The 19,973-nt window shown below is 32.2% G+C and overlaps 1 protein-coding gene and 1 long non-coding RNA gene across 7 annotated transcripts in view; one reads left to right on the top strand and one right to left on the bottom strand.

Moving 5' to 3' along the window:
• LOC127716004 (transcription intermediary factor 1-alpha-like) overlaps window positions 1–19,973 on the top strand; it is a 431,824-nt gene that overhangs the window by 369,714 nt on the left and 42,137 nt on the right. The window lies entirely within an intron of this gene.
• LOC127716036 (uncharacterized) lies at window positions 12,528–18,852 on the bottom strand. The gene is made up of 3 exons (XR_007988717.1): window positions 18,793–18,852; window positions 15,328–15,419; window positions 12,528–13,443 (listed from the first exon to the last, which is right to left on the bottom strand). It is a non-coding gene; the product is annotated as an uncharacterized LOC127716036 (long non-coding RNA).

Raw genomic sequence — 19,973 nt, 5'->3', positions numbered from 1 at the left:
TCGGATTAGAACAAATTAGAAACGTAAAAGAATTTACCTGAGTCCTCCAAATTCTTTGAAATTAAAAATGCCAGGAGACGATGAAAGATAATACACACTAACTTCTGGTTAGAATTATCAATGAAATATAAATACTTACTCAATATATGGCGAAGCCAAAATATCATAATATCAACATGTTAAAAAAATAAAGTGTACGTGTACATAACAAGAACAGTAGAAAATATACCAGCTGGTCTTTATAGAAAATTTATTATTGGTTGGTGGAATGGACTTACAATTTTTATTTTCATATAGCAGTTGACAGACCATTGTTATGGTTCATTGGTCAATGTTCAGATTTCATGAAAAGATCTTTCTCCGATGCTATAAGAGACGATAAACTATTTTTGTGTATGGGTGATTGTTAAATTAAGGGTTCATCAGTCTTTGATTGTAAGTTCATGGTTAATAAATCAATTGAATGGTTGCATGACTAGGTCCTTTTCTCAGATACTAGTTGCAGTAGTCAACTATGTTTAGTTTAAGAAATAATATGCAGATATACATGTCTGTATGTATGGGTTTTTGGCCGTTTAATCAAGTTTAAGTTTCAGTGGTCAAATTTAAGTTCTGAAATTAGGTAAGTCTCACAAATGTAATATCGGCAGTAGGTCGACTATAGTTTGTGAAAGCGATGAGTGAAATATTTGCATACCCATCGGATGAAGTTCACTGGACATTATTTGCTTTGGACACGCCTGCCTCACAAATTTATATCCAATTTGAGACTTTATATATTTGGCATGGAATGATTGTCAGATGAATATGTTCATCTGGCAGGGTTCATATAACCATTTCCTGATTTAGATGTATCGTGATTAAACTAGTATTAAATTTATATTATGTTTGTGGTCAAACATTGATTGTTAAGACTCAATATAAAGTTTAATCATGATTAAGAAAGAAAGTGACAGTTGTGGTAACTCTCACATCAAATTATGAAGCTGTAAGTAATGCACAGTTAATGTCTTTGTCTGACAGACATAGTTTAAAAAAATAATGTCGTATTTAAAATGTTTGAACAATGTTTTCGTTTATTGATTTAAACCGATATAATGAAAGATAATGTGGAACTTATGTCCTACTTACAACGTATTGTTAACAAAAATGATATTTCCTATATAGTTACGTGTTGTTCCGCAAGTGTTCTGAAGTTCTGAGTTATGTCGGGATATATATTTTGACCAGAACAATATTTACAACGATGAAGTGTATTACTTTCCGAATAAGACCGTCACTTTAATTTTGAACAGCTTAAAAGAACAGCATTGTCATCATGTTAAAAAATTTGCGAATCATGAGAAAAGAACAAGATGATAAAATTCTAACCTTTATCTGTAGCCGTCATTTTCACGTTCATATTAGAGTACATGACAGAGTTTGAAACAGGACAACGAATGCTTTGTATGAATACAAAATTGTATCTATAAACATCCATAAACCAGAAACCCGATGAACCTTAATAGTACTTCTGGTAACCTATGAAAACTAACTTAAACACATGAAATGTGTTGATTTTGAAATATTTTTACAAAAAATACCATAAAAAAAATTGAACATCTCCGAAGAAATCGTACCTTATACTTTTTTTTTTTTAAATGTTCAATATTTACTATTTTCAATAGCCCTATATGCATATTGATTGATACCTCTTACTGTAATTCATAAACTAGCATTTAATGTGACAATACAGATATGGCATATGATACCTAATGAGACACTTATACACTAGAGTACAAATGAATGACTTGAATGCAAGCAACTAGAAAAACAAATGTCTTCAAAGGAATATTATAGGTAATATTGGACAAATCTAGATTATACGAACTTTGAAAACAAAGCAAACATGATTAAATAGGAAATATAGAACGCCATTTATAATACTAGGCTAAACGCAAGTAATGAGACGTTGATACTCTTTCCAAATGTGTGCCATTGGTGACCTCGGGATCTGCTCTTAGGTCGGGTTGTTGCCTTTTTGACATATTTGCACAGCGCTGCCTTCCAAATCTGTACTTTCGAGCATTCCTAATGATTTGAAATTTAACAAAACTTTTGTCTTTACGAGCGAATTTATGAGCGACAAGCAAATCTGACAGAACAAAGGTCTGATTCAAATCGGATTAGAACAAATTAGAAACGTAAAAGAATTTACCTGAGTCCTCCAAATTCTTTGAAATTAAAAATGCCAGGAGACGATGAAAGATAATACACACTAACTTCTGGTTAGAATTATCAATGAAATATAAATACTTACTCAATATATGGCGAAGCCAAAATATCATAATATCAACATGTTAAAAAAATAAAGTGTACGTGTACATAACAAGAACAGTAGAAAATATACCAGCTGGTCTTTATAGAAAATTTATTATTGGTTGGTGGAATGGACTTACAATTTTTATTTTCATATAGCAGTTGACAGACCATTGTTATGGTTCATTGGTCAATGTTCAGATTTCATGAAAAGATCTTTCTCCGATGCTATAAGAGACGATAAACTATTTTTGTGTATGGGTGATTGTTAAATTAAGGGTTCATCAGTCTTTGATTGTAAGTTCATGGTTAATAAATCAATTGAATGGTTGCATGACTAGGTCCTTTTCTCAGATACTAGTTGCAGTAGTCAACTATGTTTAGTTTAAGAAATAATATGCAGATATACATGTCTGTATGTATGGGTTTTTGGCCGTTTAATCAAGTTTAAGTTTCAGTGGTCAAATTTAAGTTCTGAAATTAGGTAAGTCTCACAAATGTAATATCGGCAGTAGGTCGACTATAGTTTGTGAAAGCGATGAGTGAAATATTTGCATACCCATCGGATGAAGTTCACTGGACATTATTTGCTTTGGGCACGCCTGCCTCACAAATTTATATCCAATTTGAGACTTTATATATTTGGCATGGAATGATTGTCAGATGAATATGTTCATCTGGCAGGGTTCATATAACCATTTCCTGATTTAGATGTATCGTGATTAAACTAGTATTAAATTTATATTATGTTTGTGGTCAAACATTGATTGTTAAGACTCAATATAAAGTTTAATCATGATTAGGAAAGAAAGTGACAGTTGTGGTAACTCTCACATCAAATTATGAAGCTGTAAGTAATGCACAGTTAATGTCTTTGTCTGACAGACATAGTTTAAAAAAATAATGTCGTATTTAAAATGTTTGAACAATGTTTTCGTTTATTGATTTAAACCGATATAATGAAAGATAATGTGGAACTTATGTCCTACTTACAACGTGTTGTTAACAAAAATGATATTTCCTATATAGTTACGTGTTGTTCCGCAAGTGTTCTGAAGTTCTGAGTTATGTCGGGATATATATTTTGACCAGAACAATATTTACAACGATGAAGTGTATTACTTTCCGAATAAGACCGTCACTTTAATTTTGAACAGCTTAAAAGAACAGCATTGTCATGTTAAAAAATTTGCGAATCATGAGAAAAGAACAAGATGATAAAATTCTAACCTTTATCTGTAGCCGTCATTTTCACGTTCATATTAGAGTACATGACAGAGTTTGAAACAGGACAACGAATGCTTTGTATGAATACAAAATTGTATCTATAAACATCCATAAACCAGAAACCCGATGAACCTTAATAGTACTTCTGGTAACCTATGAAAACTAACTTAAACACATGAAATGTGTTGATTTTGAAATATTTTTACAAAAAATACCATAAAAAAAATTGAACATCTCCGAAGCAATCGTACCTTATACTTTTTTTTTAAATGTTCAATATTTACTATTTTCAATAGCCCTATATGCATATTGATTGATACCTCTTACTGTAATTCATAAACTAGCATTTAATGTGACAATACAGATATGGCATATGATACCTAATGAGACACTTATACACTAGAGTACAAATGAATGACTTGAATGCAAGCAACTAGAAAAACAAATGTCATCAAAGGAATATTATAGGTAATATTGAACAAATCTAGATTATACGAACTTTGAAAACAAAGCAAACATGATTAAATAGGAAATATAGAACGCCATTTATAATACTAGGCTAAACGCAAGTAATTAGACGTTGATACTCTTTCCAAATGTGTGCCATTGGTGACCTCGAGATCTGCTCTTAGGTCGGGTTGTTGCCTTTTTGACATATTTGCACAGCGCTGCCTTCTAAATCTGTACTTTCGAGCATTCCTAATGATTTGAAATTTAACAAAACTTTTGTCTTTACGAGCGAATTTATGAGCGACAAGCAAATCTGACAGAACAAAGGTCTGATTCAAATCGGATTAGAACAAATTAGAAACGTAAAAGAATTTACCTGAGTCCTCCAAATTCTTTGAAATTAAAAATGCCAGGAGACGATGAAAGACAATACACACTAACTTCTGGTTATAATTATCAATGAAATATAAATGCTTACTCAATATATGGCGAAGCCAAAATATCATAATATCAACATGTTAAAAAAATAAAGTGTACGTGTACATAACAAGAACAGTAAAAAATATACCAGCTGGTCTTTATAGAAAATTTTATTATTGGTTGGTGGAATGGACTTAACAATTTTTATTTTCATATAGCAGTTGACAGACCATTGTTATGGTTCATTGGTCAATATTCAGATTTCATGAAAAGATCTTTCTCCGATGCTATAAGAGACGATAAACTATTTTTGTGTATGAGTGATTGTTAAATTAAGGGTTCATCAGTCTTTGATTGTAAGTTCATGGTTAATAAATCAATTTAATGGTTGCATGACTAGGTCCTTTTCTCAGATACTAGTTGCAGTAGTCAACTATGTTTAGTTTAAGAAATAATATGCAGATATACATGTCTGTATGTATGGGTTTTTGACCGTTTAATCAAGTTTAAGTTTCAGTGGTCAAATTTAAGTTCTGAAATTAGGTAAGTCTCACAAATGTAATATCGGCAGTAGGTCGACTATAGTTTGTGAAAGCGATGAGTGAAATATTTGCATACCCATCGGATGAAGTTCACTGGACATTATTTGCTTTGGACACGCCTGCCTCACAAATTTATATCCAATTTGAGACTTTATATATTTGGCATGGAATGATTGTCAGATGAATATGTTCATCTGGCAGGGTTCATATAACCATTTCCTGATTTAGATGTATCGTGATTAAACTAGTATTAAATTTATATTATGTTTGTGGTCAAACATTGATTGTTAAGACTCAATATAAAGTTTAATCATGATTAGGAAAGAAAGTGACAGTTGTGGTAACTCTCACATCAAATTATGAAGCTGTAAGTAATGCACAGTTAATGTCTTTGTCTGACAGACATAGTTTAAAAAAATAATGTCGTATTTAAAATGTTTGAACAATGTTTTCGTTTATTGATTTAAACCGATATAATGAAAGATAATGTGGAACTTATGTCCTACTTACAACGTATTGTTAACAAAAATGATATTTCCTATATAGTTACGTGTTGTTCCGCAAGTGTTCTGAAGTTCTGAGTTATGTCGGGATATATATTTTGACCAGAACAATATTTACAACGATGAAGTGTATTACTTTCCGAATAAGACCGTCACTTTAATTTTGAACAGCTTAAAAGAACAGCATTGTCATCATGTTAAAAAATTTGCGAATCATGAGAAAAGAACAAGATGATAAAATTCTAACCTTTATCTGTAGCCGTCATTTTCACGTTCATATTAGAGTACATGACAGAGTTTGAAACAGGACAACGAATGCTTTGTATGAATACAAAATTGTATCTATAAACATCCATGAACCAGAAACCCGATGAACCTTAATAGTACTTCTGGTAACCTATGAAAACTAACTTAAACACATGAAATGTGTTGATTTTGAAATATTTTTACAAAAAATACCATAAAAAAAATTGAACATCTCCGAAGAAATCGTACCTTATACTTTTTTTTTTTTAAATGTTCAATATTTACTATTTTCAATAGCCCTATATGCATATTGATTGATACCTCTTACTGTAATTCATAAACTAGCATTTAATGTGACAATACAGATATGGCATATGATACCTAATGAGACACTTATACACTAGAGTACAAATGAATGACTTGAATGCAAGCAACTAGAAAAACAAATGTCTTCAAAGGAATATTATAGGTAATATTGGACAAATCTAGATTATACGAACTTTGAAAACAAAGCAAACATGATTAAATAGGAAATATAGAACGCCATTTATAATACTAGGCTAAACGCAAGTAATGAGACGTTGATACTCTTTCCAAATGTGTGCCATTGGTGACCTCGGGATCTGCTCTTAGGTCGGGTTGTTGCCTTTTTGACATATTTGCACAGCGCTGCCTTCCAAATCTGTACTTTCGAGCATTCCTAATGATTTGAAATTTAACAAAACTTTTGTCTTTACGAGCGAATTTATGAGCGACAAGCAAATCTGACAGAACAAAGGTCTGATTCAAATCGGATTAGAACAAATTAGAAACGTAAAAGAATTTACCTGAGTCCTCCAAATTCTTTGAAATTAAAAATGCCAGGAGACGATGAAAGATAATACACACTAACTTCTGGTTAGAATTATCAATGAAATATAAATACTTACTCAATATATGGCGAAGCCAAAATATCATAATATCAACATGTTAAAAAAATAAAGTGTACGTGTACATAACAAGAACAGTAGAAAATATACCAGCTGGTCTTTATAGAAAATTTATTATTGGTTGGTGGAATGGACTTACAATTTTTATTTTCATATAGCAGTTGACAGACCATTGTTATGGTTCATTGGTCAATGTTCAGATTTCATGAAAAGATCTTTCTCCGATGCTATAAGAGACGATAAACTATTTTTGTGTATGGGTGATTGTTAAATTAAGGGTTCATCAGTCTTTGATTGTAAGTTCATGGTTAATAAATCAATTGAATGGTTGCATGACTAGGTCCTTTTCTCAGATACTAGTTGCAGTAGTCAACTATGTTTAGTTTAAGAAATAATATGCAGATATACATGTCTGTATGTATGGGTTTTTGGCCGTTTAATCAAGTTTAAGTTTCAGTGGTCAAATTTAAGTTCTGAAATTAGGTAAGTCTCACAAATGTAATATCGGCAGTAGGTCGACTATAGTTTGTGAAAGCGATGAGTGAAATATTTGCATACCCATCGGATGAAGTTCACTGGACATTATTTGCTTTGGACACGCCTGCCTCACAAATTTATATCCAATTTGAGACTTTATATATTTGGCATGGAATGATTGTCAGATGAATATGTTCATCTGGCAGGGTTCATATAACCATTTCCTGATTTAGATGTATCGTGATTAAACTAGTATTAAATTTATATTATGTTTGTGGTCAACCATTGATTGTTAAGACTCAATATAAAGTTTAATCATGATTAAGAAAGAAAGTGACAGTTGTGGTAACTCTCACATCAAATTATGAAGCTGTAAGTAATGCACAGTTAATGTCTTTGTCTGACAGACATAGTTTAAAAAAATAATGTCGTATTTAAAATGTTTGAACAATGTTTTCGTTTATTGATTTAAACCGATATAATGAAAGATAATGTGGAACTTATGTCCTACTTACAACGTATTGTTAACAAAAATGATATTTCCTATATAGTTACGTGTTGTTCCGCAAGTGTTCTGAAGTTCTGAGTTATGTCGGGATATATATTTTGACCAGAACAATATTTACAACGATGAAGTGTATTACTTTCCGAATAAGACCGTCACTTTAATTTTGAACAGCTTAAAAGAACAGCATTGTCATCATGTTAAAAAATTTGCGAATCATGAGAAAAGAACAAGATGATAAAATTCTAACCTTTATCTGTAGCCGTCATTTTCACGTTCATATTAGAGTACATGACAGAGTTTGAAACAGGACAACGAATGCTTTGTATGAATACAAAATTGTATCTATAAACATCCATAAACCAGAAACCCGATGAACCTTAATAGTACTTCTGGTAACCTATGAAAACTAACTTAAACACATGAAATGTGTTGATTTTGAAATATTTTTACAAAAAATACCATAAAAAAAATTGAACATCTCCGAAGCAATCGTACCTTATACTTTTTTTTTTAAATGTTCAATATTTACTATTTTCAATAGCCCTATATGCATATTGATTGATACCTCTTACTGTAATTCATAAACTAGCATTTAATGTGACAATACAGATATGGCATATGATACCTAATGAGACACTTATACACTAGAGTACAAATGAATGACTTGAATGCAAGTAACTAGAAAAACAAATGTCATCAAAGGAATATTATAGGTAATATTGGACAAATCTAGATTATACGAACTTTGAAAACAAAGCAAACATGATTAAATAGGAAATATAGAACGCCATTTATAATACTAGGCAAAACGCAAGTAATGAGACGTTGATACTCTTTCCAAATGTGTGCCATTGGTGACCTCGGGATCTGCTCTTAGGTCGGGTTGTTGCCTTTTTGACATATTTGCACAGCGCTGCCTTCCAAATCTGTACTTTCGAGCATTCCTAATGATTTGAAATTTAACAAAACTTTTGTCTTTACGAGCGAATTTATGAGCGACAAGCAAATCTGACAGAACAAAGGTCTGATTCAAATCGGATTAGAACAAATTAGAAACGTAAAAGAATTTACCTGAGTCCTCCAAATTCTTTGAAATTAAAAATGCCAGGAGACGATGAAAGACAATACACACTAACTTCTGGTTATAATTATCAATGAAATATAAATACTTACTCAATATATGGCGAAGCCAAAATATCATAATATCAACATGTTAAAAAAATAAAGTGTACGTGTACATAACAAGAACAGTAGAAAATATACCAGCTGGTCTTTATAGAAAATTTATTATTGGTTGGTGGAATGGACTTAACAATTTTTATTTTCATATAGCAGTTGACAGACCATTGTTATGGTTCATTGGTCAATGTTCAGATTTCATGAAAAGATCTTTCTCCGATGCTATAAGAGACGATAAACTATTTTTGTGTATGGGTGATTGTTAAATTAAGGGTTCATCAGTCTTTGATTGTAAGTTCATGGTTAATAAATCAATTGAATGGTTGCATGACTAGGTCCTTTTCTCAGATACTAGTTGCAGTAGTCAACTATGTTTAGTTTAAGAAATAATATGCAGATATACATGTCTGTATGTATGGGTTTTTGGCCGTTTAATCAAGTTTAAGTTTCAGTGGTCAAATTTAAGTTCTGAAATTAGGTAAGTCTCACAAATGTAATATCGGCAGTAGGTCGACTATAGTTTGTGAAAGCGATGAGTGAAATATTTGCATACCCATCGGATGAAGTTCACTGGACATTATTTGCTTTGGGCACGCCTGCCTCACAAATTTATATCCAATTTGAGACTTTATATATTTGGCATGGAATGATTGTCAGATGAATATGTTCATCTGGCAGGGTTCATATAACCATTTCCTGATTTAGATGTATCGTGATTAAACTAGTATTAAATTTATATTATGTTTGTGGTCAAACATTGATTGTTAAGACTCAATATAAAGTTTAATCATGATTAGGAAAGAAAGTGACAGTTGTGGTAACTCTCACATCAAATTATGAAGCTGTAAGTAATGCACAGTTAATGTCTTTGTCTGACAGACATAGTATAAAAAAATAATGTCGTATTTAAAATGTTTGAACAATGTTTTCGTTTATTGATTTAAACCGATATAATGAAAGATAATGTGGAACTTACGCAGCGACGTTAAGGGCGTTTCAAGAAATATCCCATTTTTATACACAGGAAAAATCATATTGAACTCAAAGTTAAATTTCTTTTCTGAATCACATTCCAAACTTTTATTTATAGAAAAATATAAATACACTAGTGTCACGTGACTTCAAACTGAAAGTAAGGACATTTCCTAAAAAAGTCAAAAGGGCAGGTGCAAGATGAAATCCGATCGCCCTGGTTTTTGGCTCACTGTAATCAGGATTACTTATTTTGCTGGAAAAGTGCTGTGCCTAGTTTTTAATAGAGGTGTTGTAAATAAAAAACAATAAAACGTGGAGAATTTTTTCGATTTATTGACTTTTTGGCACTTCGGGTTGTGAAATTTCTTTTACACGAACGCTATATAACTAGGCACAGCACTTTTTGAAAAATTTGAAATGTGGCCTTTCTACCAATACCAGAATCAAGTGGGTTGGTATAGCTCTTGCACCTGCCCTTTTCAATTAATTTAGCATGATGTAGTATTATCGCCTTGAAATGTGAGAGAAAAACGTTTGAATGACCCTGCAGTAGTCGGATCGGCTGACGGAAAAAACTCAGTGTATTTTTTGTACTCACCGTGTAGCGTTTCATATATAATAACGTCATGTTGGAGCGAATAAACAAATATTCTCGTATTGCTTGCTTAATTTATTGAAGCTTCCTATTCAGTATTGGTTTTTTTTTCAGGGAATTTTTATTGTGACAGGCTGGACTTTCATAAAATAGAATATTTACATCTTCTTGCATTCCGCCTCTTGAGTCTTGTGTATATCACCGCAAATGGCTGAAATGGCAGAGGCGGATTCATGTGGGCTCTGATCCCTTGTGTATCAACCAATGTATGGTTAATGTATACACTTCTTATATGTCCATAACTTCGATTAGTGTATGGACACACCCCCCCCCCCCCTTTTTTGTCAAAATCCGGAATCCTCATCTGGGGTCACTCATAGTGCAGTTCTCATTTTTGCAAATGCAAGTTCATTATATAATTAATAGTATACTATAAAGTCTCTTCTAGTGCTTGTATATTGGGAAGCATTAAAATTTTAATGAAAAAAGTAGCATTTTCATACAGAACTTTATACCAAAATTCATGATTTTTTTGTTTGCTCTTTGTCATTGACAATGAATGTTTAAATCATAAATATTAACTCCTACCTGCATATAAATATTCACATTTTACTAGTTGAATATCTCCTGTATCTCAAGTGTGACTGGTATCAATTTGTAAATCATGATTGGGAGGTCTTTTTGAATTTTATTCTGGTGGGGTAGGGTAATTTTTTTGCCTATGAATGAATATGAATTTTCACCAGTTACCAGGCCAGTATTTTGTATGGCTTGCTACAGCATTGAGTACCCCATACTTCAAAAAAATGTACCTTGAGCTCTCATTATTTATGCTTACACTATATCATAAAGCGATAACCAGTTTGACAAATATCGGATGCATATATATATATACAAGACTAATTTTAATCGCATCTGTGAAAAAAACCCCACATCCAATTAGTTTCAGATACATGTACATGTACCTATGATTCAATTAACAACCTTGTCATATATATCATCTCAATTTCTCAACCTTATAATTTACATTAATCATGTTTATACCATGAAGTTGGAAATAGTGACCTATTTTTTTCTGCTGCTCATTTCATATTAAATCCCTGTCTACCAGTGTTCACCAATACAAATGGACAGCCAAGAAATAGCCAAAAGTGCTTACATGACATTCAGCACAATCAATCAATTGTTTTTTCATTATCAAGTGCCATAATATTTTAAGGTTCATCTCAAACATGTCAAAATCAGAAAACTTATTTCCCATCACCTGCTGAGATTGGAGGCAACTGAATGGTATTTCTTTTCTGTCAGAATAAAAGAAATTCTATGTACCATATATAATATAAATACACAGAAATGACTAACTCAATCACAATTAATACATATATACACAATCCAAAAGTTTCAGGCAGTGTCAGGTGAATGAATCATGACATAGCGGACAGGACAAACTAGTCAGCATGGAAATCAAAATGATGTGTAAATGCTTATAAAACTACTTCCTACAAATATCATTGACAAGGGTACAATTAGTGGTTAATCTTTACCTGAACCAATCACAAGAGTAAAAAAATGACTTAATTGTAAATCAAAACTTCATTGGCAATTATACCACATCATCTTTTTTTATATCAAATTCTAGCTGTAATACAAAAATATGTGTGCAATTTCAAACTGAGAACAAAACAATTTCTGTCTGTTTTGGGGATGCTGTCTCATTGCCATACATGTATTCCCAACATATTTTGCTAAACATGCTAGATATAAGAATCTCTAAAACAGTAACTGTGAAAATATTCCATCGCAAGTTTCCAAGTTTATATATCCTTCAAAAAGACTCAGAATTTTGTGAGTAAATTTATTCCCAAGATAATTTTAATTATTGAACAATGTAAGGACAATTAAAGATGCGAGATTAATTATTGCAGTTTCAGAAAATCCTGGATACAAATAATACCATCATTTAAATAAATTTATATTTTTTTTTGCCAAACGTATACAATTGTATAACCAATTTTAATTTAGACAAGAAATGAAAAAAAATTCTGATTTCTAAGTATAGACAAATATATAAGTATAGATAATTTTTTTGTTCAAACATTCTGTGGCTGTTACAGAGGTCTTGCTCAGTATTGAAGGCCAACATCAATATGACTAAGTCACTTTACGATGAACAACAACTGCAATTAAAACACTTTTTTATGCTTCTGAACTTTTTGTATACCTTTATTCTGTGTTAACTGTTATGAAATGAAATGAAATTGAAATATAAATCATGATATAATATGATCTTCTTGTTCTCTGGTCATGCTGGTGGACAATATATAATATGACTATTTGTTCTCTGATGAAGAGTTGTTAATTTATTGGCAATCATATGTCATATTCTTAGTTTTATAATTACATGTAACTCCATTAGTGGTGCATAAGTGAATTGTATGCCTACATGTATATGATAGTATATCTCATGTATATCTAGGTAGGATTAATGTTTAAATCAATTACTATTTTTTCCCCGTAATTGCCATAAAAATAACAAAACACTCATATAAGTCTTATAAATGAATATCTCCTTCTTCACCATGTTTACAGTTCAACTGAATATCATATGTCTATTTGTAGATCTCTCACTTGGTCAGATACAAATGTATTGCAGATTTTTCAAATATTTCATGAAAGAAACTACAAATTACATCCATGAAATATAATTTTGTTAAATGAAATCCTTTTTTGAAACTCCAATTGTAAGAAAATTCACAAATCTCCAAACTGTCCGTATTTAGAATTCATTTTAACTGAGGTAAAAGCTCTTTAAGATGGTAAACATCAACTTCAGTGATACATGATGATGAAAAAGAAGCTAAATTGTGTAGTTAATTTTCCTCTGTCTCTCAGCATCAAAACACTAAATTCCAATTCATTTGGTCTTGAAACAGTCAATGCTTCTGCTTAGTACTTATATGTACATTATATAGAATTGCTGTCTTTTTTCTACTTTTCATGGACATATTTGGTGGCTTTCTAAACAAATTTTAATCAGATCTTCCGTAATGGCCATGATGAGTTATAAGGAACTTTCTACTGCAGGTCATCATCCCTGAAATATGAAAATGCTAATATTATATATATTAAATGAAATATTTAACATGTGAAAAGTTATCAAAAGTTAGTGCAAACATATTTCTTCAAGAAGTTACTGTTAAAATGCTAGCAAAATAATTTCCCTGTCCTTATTTAATAATGTCTTCATTCATCATTTGAACAAGGATATAATTTTCCACACACATTTTAATAAGGTGCACTACATGTACTCTTATAAAACTTTAAAGTTAAATGAGAATAACGGTTATCACAGAGATATGTCTCGCCTTTTTGTAATTTTGATAATGCAAATGTTGAAATTAAAATAGCAATACCTTAACATGTAAGTTGTGCAAATATTCAAAGTCGATGAACCATGACTGAAGGTACATGGCTAAACAATCTCCATGGAATGAGATGTGTCAATGCTAATACAACTACATACCAAATACCATTGACATATTATAAGTCGTTCCCTTTAAACAAACCTAAACACAAACATTAACTTGTAAACTATGTAAAAGTTTCAAAGTCAATGAACCATGACCAGGGGTGGGGCTATATGATCTCCATGGAAACGATACTTGCAAATGCCAATACATTTGCATACCAAATATCATTGACTTAACATTAGCAGTTCATCTTAAACTGATCTAATCACAAACTAATACATGTAAACTAAGCAAAAGTTTCAAAGTAAATAGACCATGACTGAGGGGGCGGAGCCAAATAATCTCCATGGAAATGAGATATGCCAATGTTTATACAACTGCATACCAAATATCATTGACCTACCACTAGTGGTTCCCCATAAATTGACCTAATCACAAACTAATACATGTAAACTATGAAAAGTTTCAAAGTCAATAGACCTTGACTGAGGGGGCAGGGCCAAATAATCTCCATGGAAATGAGATGTGCCAATGCTAATACAACTGCATACCAAATATCATTGACCTACCACTTGTGGTTCACCATGAACTAGACCTAATCACAAACTAATACATTGTTGACGCCGCCGCCAGAAACAGCATACCTACGTCTCGCTTTTTGACTCCGTCAAGGCGAGACAAAAACCCAGATGTGCCTTTAAGATGTATTATGTAATAAATATTTATTTATGTTAATTTACTTTGTTTTGTATCTCTTTTTCCGACAGGAATACTTCAATATCAATATCAGTAATCCACAGCTAAAAAAAATTTGCTAGCAAGTTCAGTATATTATTGTATTAATATCTGTCATGTCTGTGTAAACAAATTTTATTGCTGGTACAGATACTTCATTAACATTGATTAAATTAAGAAATTATCATGATTATTGGGTACATTTATTTTTGCAATTTTTGAAGAATGGACAAAAATGCGAGATTTATAATTGCGATTTCAGAAAAATCTGCATACTTGTACAGTTATATGTATAGATTTCAGAATGTGAGTTCCTTTTATTGCGATATTCAAGGTTGCCTCATAAAAACATTGCAATAATTTCTGAGTTTACATCATACAATATTCTTACATTGTACATGATGTAAGAACAGAAATTTATTTGGACAAATTATAAAACAGGAAGAAAAGCCAGGCTCGCTTACATGTTTAACCCATCCACATTCTGTATGTACAATGTATGTTCCTGTAATTCAGTGGTTGTCGTTTGTTGCTGTGTAACATATTTCTTTTTCATTCATTTTTTTTTACATAAATTAGACCATTAATTTTCTCCTTTGAAATGTTTTACATTTGTGATTTTGGGGCCTTTTATAGCCAAATATGCAGAATGGGCTTTACTCATTGTAGAAGGCCATTCAAAGACCCATAGTTGGTAATGTCTGTGTCATTTGGACTCTTGGGGAGAGTTGTCTCATTGTACAATAGTTCTAAGTCAGGATAAAACAATTTACCTGTCTATAATAATAAAGCTCTCCAAATCAAACCATTACTTTATTTCATCAAAGCTGGAATGGCATACTGTATCTTGTAATTGACAGGGGAGCTAAAAATAATAAGAGAAAGTAATTATTTAATTACATATAGGTACTTTTTTTAAAATAAGGAGCATACACATATGTATAATGTCAGATTCATATAATTTTTAAAATAAAGAAATAACGTCTGCCACACAACCCTAATTTGATATCAGGATTTCCTCCGTAGATATATAAATGCCTATTTTTTCTTGGATTTCTAGAATTGCTGCATCCTATGCTAAATAAAGAGCTGTGCTAAAAAAAAAGCCCCCCCCCCCAAAAAAAAAAATTTAAAACAAACAAGTGAATCTGTGAGCTACTAATATACCCCCTTACCCTTAAAGTAAAAGGTAAACAAAGGTTGTTGAGTGATGCATCTGAAAAAGCATCACACGGTATAGCTGACACATATAAACCCTGAAACCAAATTTCAGAAATCCTTGTAATGTTCCTGAGAAAGATGCAAAGAAAAATATTCATGGGACGGGCGGACTGACCCTTCTGTTTACCGGGGATATATCTTCGAGTAATGGTTTTAATTCCTGCCAACACTTGAACAGGGATAGAGTTCAGATATTTTATGTAATACTCTTATTTTTAGAAGGATGATGCATGCAGTGTTTATTCAATTTAAATACTGTTTTACTTATATATATATATGTAGGACTCTAAAGTGAGATGGTTTGATACGCTAAAGTGCGATAGTCTGTGCTATTTATTGAACACGCTAAAGTCTGATGCCGCGATACGCTAAAGTGCGTATGTTCGCGAAAGTATTGACGTTTGCAACGTTACTTAAATCGCATTATGACGCCACAAGCCTTTTGTACAAACAAAAATGGACATGCCCGTAAACGAGAATGTTAGTGCAGATACAGATTTTTTAAAAGACAAGAAACAAATGATCCCAATCCCGAACATTTTTGGTCGGTGCTAGAAGAGTGCATGTGGAGGAGTTACTTCCCAAAAAATCATCCACAGTAACAGAATGCAAACCTTTGATCCCGCTGTGTCGGCGGGGACAAACATGATTCTGTCAGTATACTGGAAAAAAATACTTTTCATAAACATAGACTGAAACTGACGTTAGTAAGGGAAAGGTGTATACCATAAAAGAGAGCGAAAATGGCAAAATACACCAAGTGTCAAGGTATTTAATTCGTCCCATGTCATTTACTGGAAAAGCATATAGCTCTTCAACTGTTTCGGTACTTATCATGCTTATACATCCTCGGATTTCAAATGTTTGGCTTTGAGTGTTCCTGATGAAGGTAAATCCAGAAATGCACTTCGGACGAATGAAATAATTAAACGTTTTGTTTTCAAATTTTTACTTGCGTGAAATAAAAGCCACTTTTAAACTTTCTAATTGAATAATTTTGTAAAAACAATTTTTTAAAATATGGTTCGTCATGTCCGTAAAAGAGATGGATACTCGTCGACAAGACAGTAACATAACGACCAGAGGTGTAGTATTATAATATGATTGCCAATGCAACCAGTCGCTATTCAATGCTAAATGCCATTAATGTAATTAACTATAGGTTACCGTATGGCTAACCCCGCAGATAGTATTCTATAACGACCAAAGAGTATCAAAAAGACCAGTGTATAACAATTCAAATGAGAAAGATAACGGACTGATTAATATACAAAATAAACAATAAACAAAAAAACAGATAAGAAGATGTGGTGTAATTGTCAACGAACAAATATCCACCAAAGACCAAATATCGTTGATGTATGCACCTAATAACGTTATGACCTTCAATGTGGAGCCTTGGCTTACGTCGCATAGAAAGCTATACAGGATCACGAAATGACTTGTGTAAAACAATTCAAAAGAGAATAACAACGACATGATTTAGAAACAATACAATAAACGAAAAACTAATATGAACACAGCAAAATACAAAAACAATCGCCTGAATCCTATTCCCGTTACACCATCGCACTTTAGCGTGTCATCTGATCGCACTTTAGCGTCTGACACCATCACACTTTAGCGTGACCATCGCACTTTAGAGTACTACATATATATAAATAGAATATGTCAAAGTGGGCAGTCTTGATGAGCAAACTACATATTCATTAGTATAATATTATTGTGTCATGAAAAGCTTCTTCAATTTTTTGCTGTGGTTCCTTCCTAATAATGACGGTCATAGGAACATTAGGAAGGCGTCCCAGTTAATCATTAACAAAGCCTTTCAAGAAATTATAATATTATTTTGACTATGTATTAAAAATTGTTTAATTTAGCCAGCAATTTAAGTACATAAACTTGCAATTGGTTATATATACATTTCTGACTTGGTAACGATTTAAAAAATACTGGTTCACAGATAATAAGATACACAAGGTGCACAGGCTTTTTCCAGAGAAAGACACACTGTCCAGGATATTTCCAAATAATTACCCAGATACTCAGCCTTCTGCAGTCATTTTTAATGGACATAAAGATGTAATCATATTGCTGTCACCTTTTAACTTCCTTAACAGCTTAAGTTGCATCCGATTTCAAAAAATTATTATTTATAGTACATTTAAATTTGAAGTTCTTTATCACATACAACATGTACATGAACCATAAATATTCAGTAGAATTGCAAATCTTTTTTGACAAGCATGAGAAATAAATTGTACGACAGGAAACATGGAAATAAATAAGGGGAAACATGTAGCACGCACATCGAACCAAACACGAGATACATGTATTGAGAGGTCAAACGTCAAAACACGAAAATAAGTGAAATAAAATATATACACTGGGTAAATAGAAAACATTGCATAAAATTAACCCTTTACCGCCCTTTTAAATTCAAAGTTGATTAATACAGCACTAAGCAGAAAATAATATAATATGGACTTCACACTGATTAAATGGTGGGAGTAGAAGTTGGAAAGAGAGTGGGGGGCAGGGGGGTAGTCAAAATAATTATGTCTTGCAAGGCTTCCTTTTGAGCAAGTTTGTGTACCGTGTGTTACAAATTAAGAGCTCCATGCTATGAAAGTAGGGGTCATGGCTCCAGCAATGCGGGTGCCGGAGAGAAGTGAACGGTGGAATCCCCCCCTTTTTGGCAGGTACCTGCTAAACGAAATTTAGAAACGAATTTCAGGGTAAATGTTGAGAATGGGCTCTCGGTATAATGGAGGGATCTTGTTTCATTCGATATTCTGTTCATTTATTGACGGGATTCTATAAATTATTCAAATTTCAGATATTTGTTGCAGTCTAGTTTCGTTTTGACCACCATGACCACGTGTATATCATGCTTGCCAACACTGAACTCGTTTTTATCTATAAGTATACAGTTTTTTTTATTTCTGAAGCGAATGATTAACAAAACAAGCAACGTATGTTTCATAAATAATACATATTTGGAGGCTCACACTTACTTTTCTGGTTAGATTTTCACATAGAAGTGAAAATAATTTTCGCTGCAAGGTTCTTTCCATCTGCAAACTACAAACATCTACTTGACGGCGATCGTCTACTGATTGGTTAATCTGCAAAAGGAGGCGGGGTCCACAAGCCGACAATCTCGTCAACAAAAACAGCTATTGCAACTGTTAACCATAATAATTAAAGCACAAACATAAAATATTCGTGTTTCGATAAACAAATTACATCATATAGTTACCCGTTTTTAGTTAACAGGCATGTATGTAATTTGATTTCATAACAGTTTCATCGATAGACGCAGCTTACGGAATCTTCGCCATTAATGAATATATGAATACATAATGAGGTCCTTACGGGGTTATCTGCCCCTGACAAAATCTTATCGAAATTCCCTTAACATCGCTGCGTATGTCCTACTTACAACGTATTGTTAACAAAAATGATATTTCCTATATAGTTACGTGTTGTTCCGCAAGTGTTCTGAAGTTCTGAGTTATGTCGGGATATATATTTTGACCAGAACAATATTTACAACGATGAAGTGTATTACTTTCCGAATAAGACCGTCACTTTAATTTTGAACAGCTTAAAAGAACAGCATTGTCATCATGTTAAAAAATTTGCGAATCATGAGAAAAGAACAAGATGATAAAATTCTAACCTTTATCTGTAGCCGTCATTTTCACGTTCATATTAGAGTACATGACAGAGTTTGAAACAGGACAACGAATGCTTTGTATGAATACAAAATTGTATCTATAAACATCCATAAACCAGAAACCCGATGAACCTTAATAGTACTTCTGGTAACCTATGAAAACTAACTTAAACACATGAAATGTGTTGATTTTGAAATATTTTTACAAAAAATACCATAAAAAAAATTGAACATCTCCGAAGCAATCGTACCTTATACTTTTTTTTTTAAATGTTCAATATTTACTATTTTCAATAGCCCTATATGCATATTGATTGATACCTCTTACTGTAATTCATAAACTAGCATTTAATGTGACAATACAGATATGGCATATGATACCTAATGAGACACTTATACACTAGAGTACAAATGAATGACTTGAATGCAAGCAACTAGAAAAACAAATGTCATCAAAGGAATATTATAGGTAATATTGGACAAATCTAGATTATACGAACTTTGAAAACAAAGCAA

The sequence above is a fragment of the Mytilus californianus genome, unplaced genomic scaffold (assembly GCF_021869535.1).
Source record: "Mytilus californianus isolate M0D057914Y unplaced genomic scaffold, xbMytCali1.0.p SCAF_9, whole genome shotgun sequence".
NCBI classification, from domain to species: Eukaryota; Metazoa; Mollusca; class Bivalvia; order Mytilida; family Mytilidae; genus Mytilus; species Mytilus californianus.
Note: the sequence above shows the minus strand (reverse complement) of the source record. Positions and strands in the feature narration are given on the sequence as shown.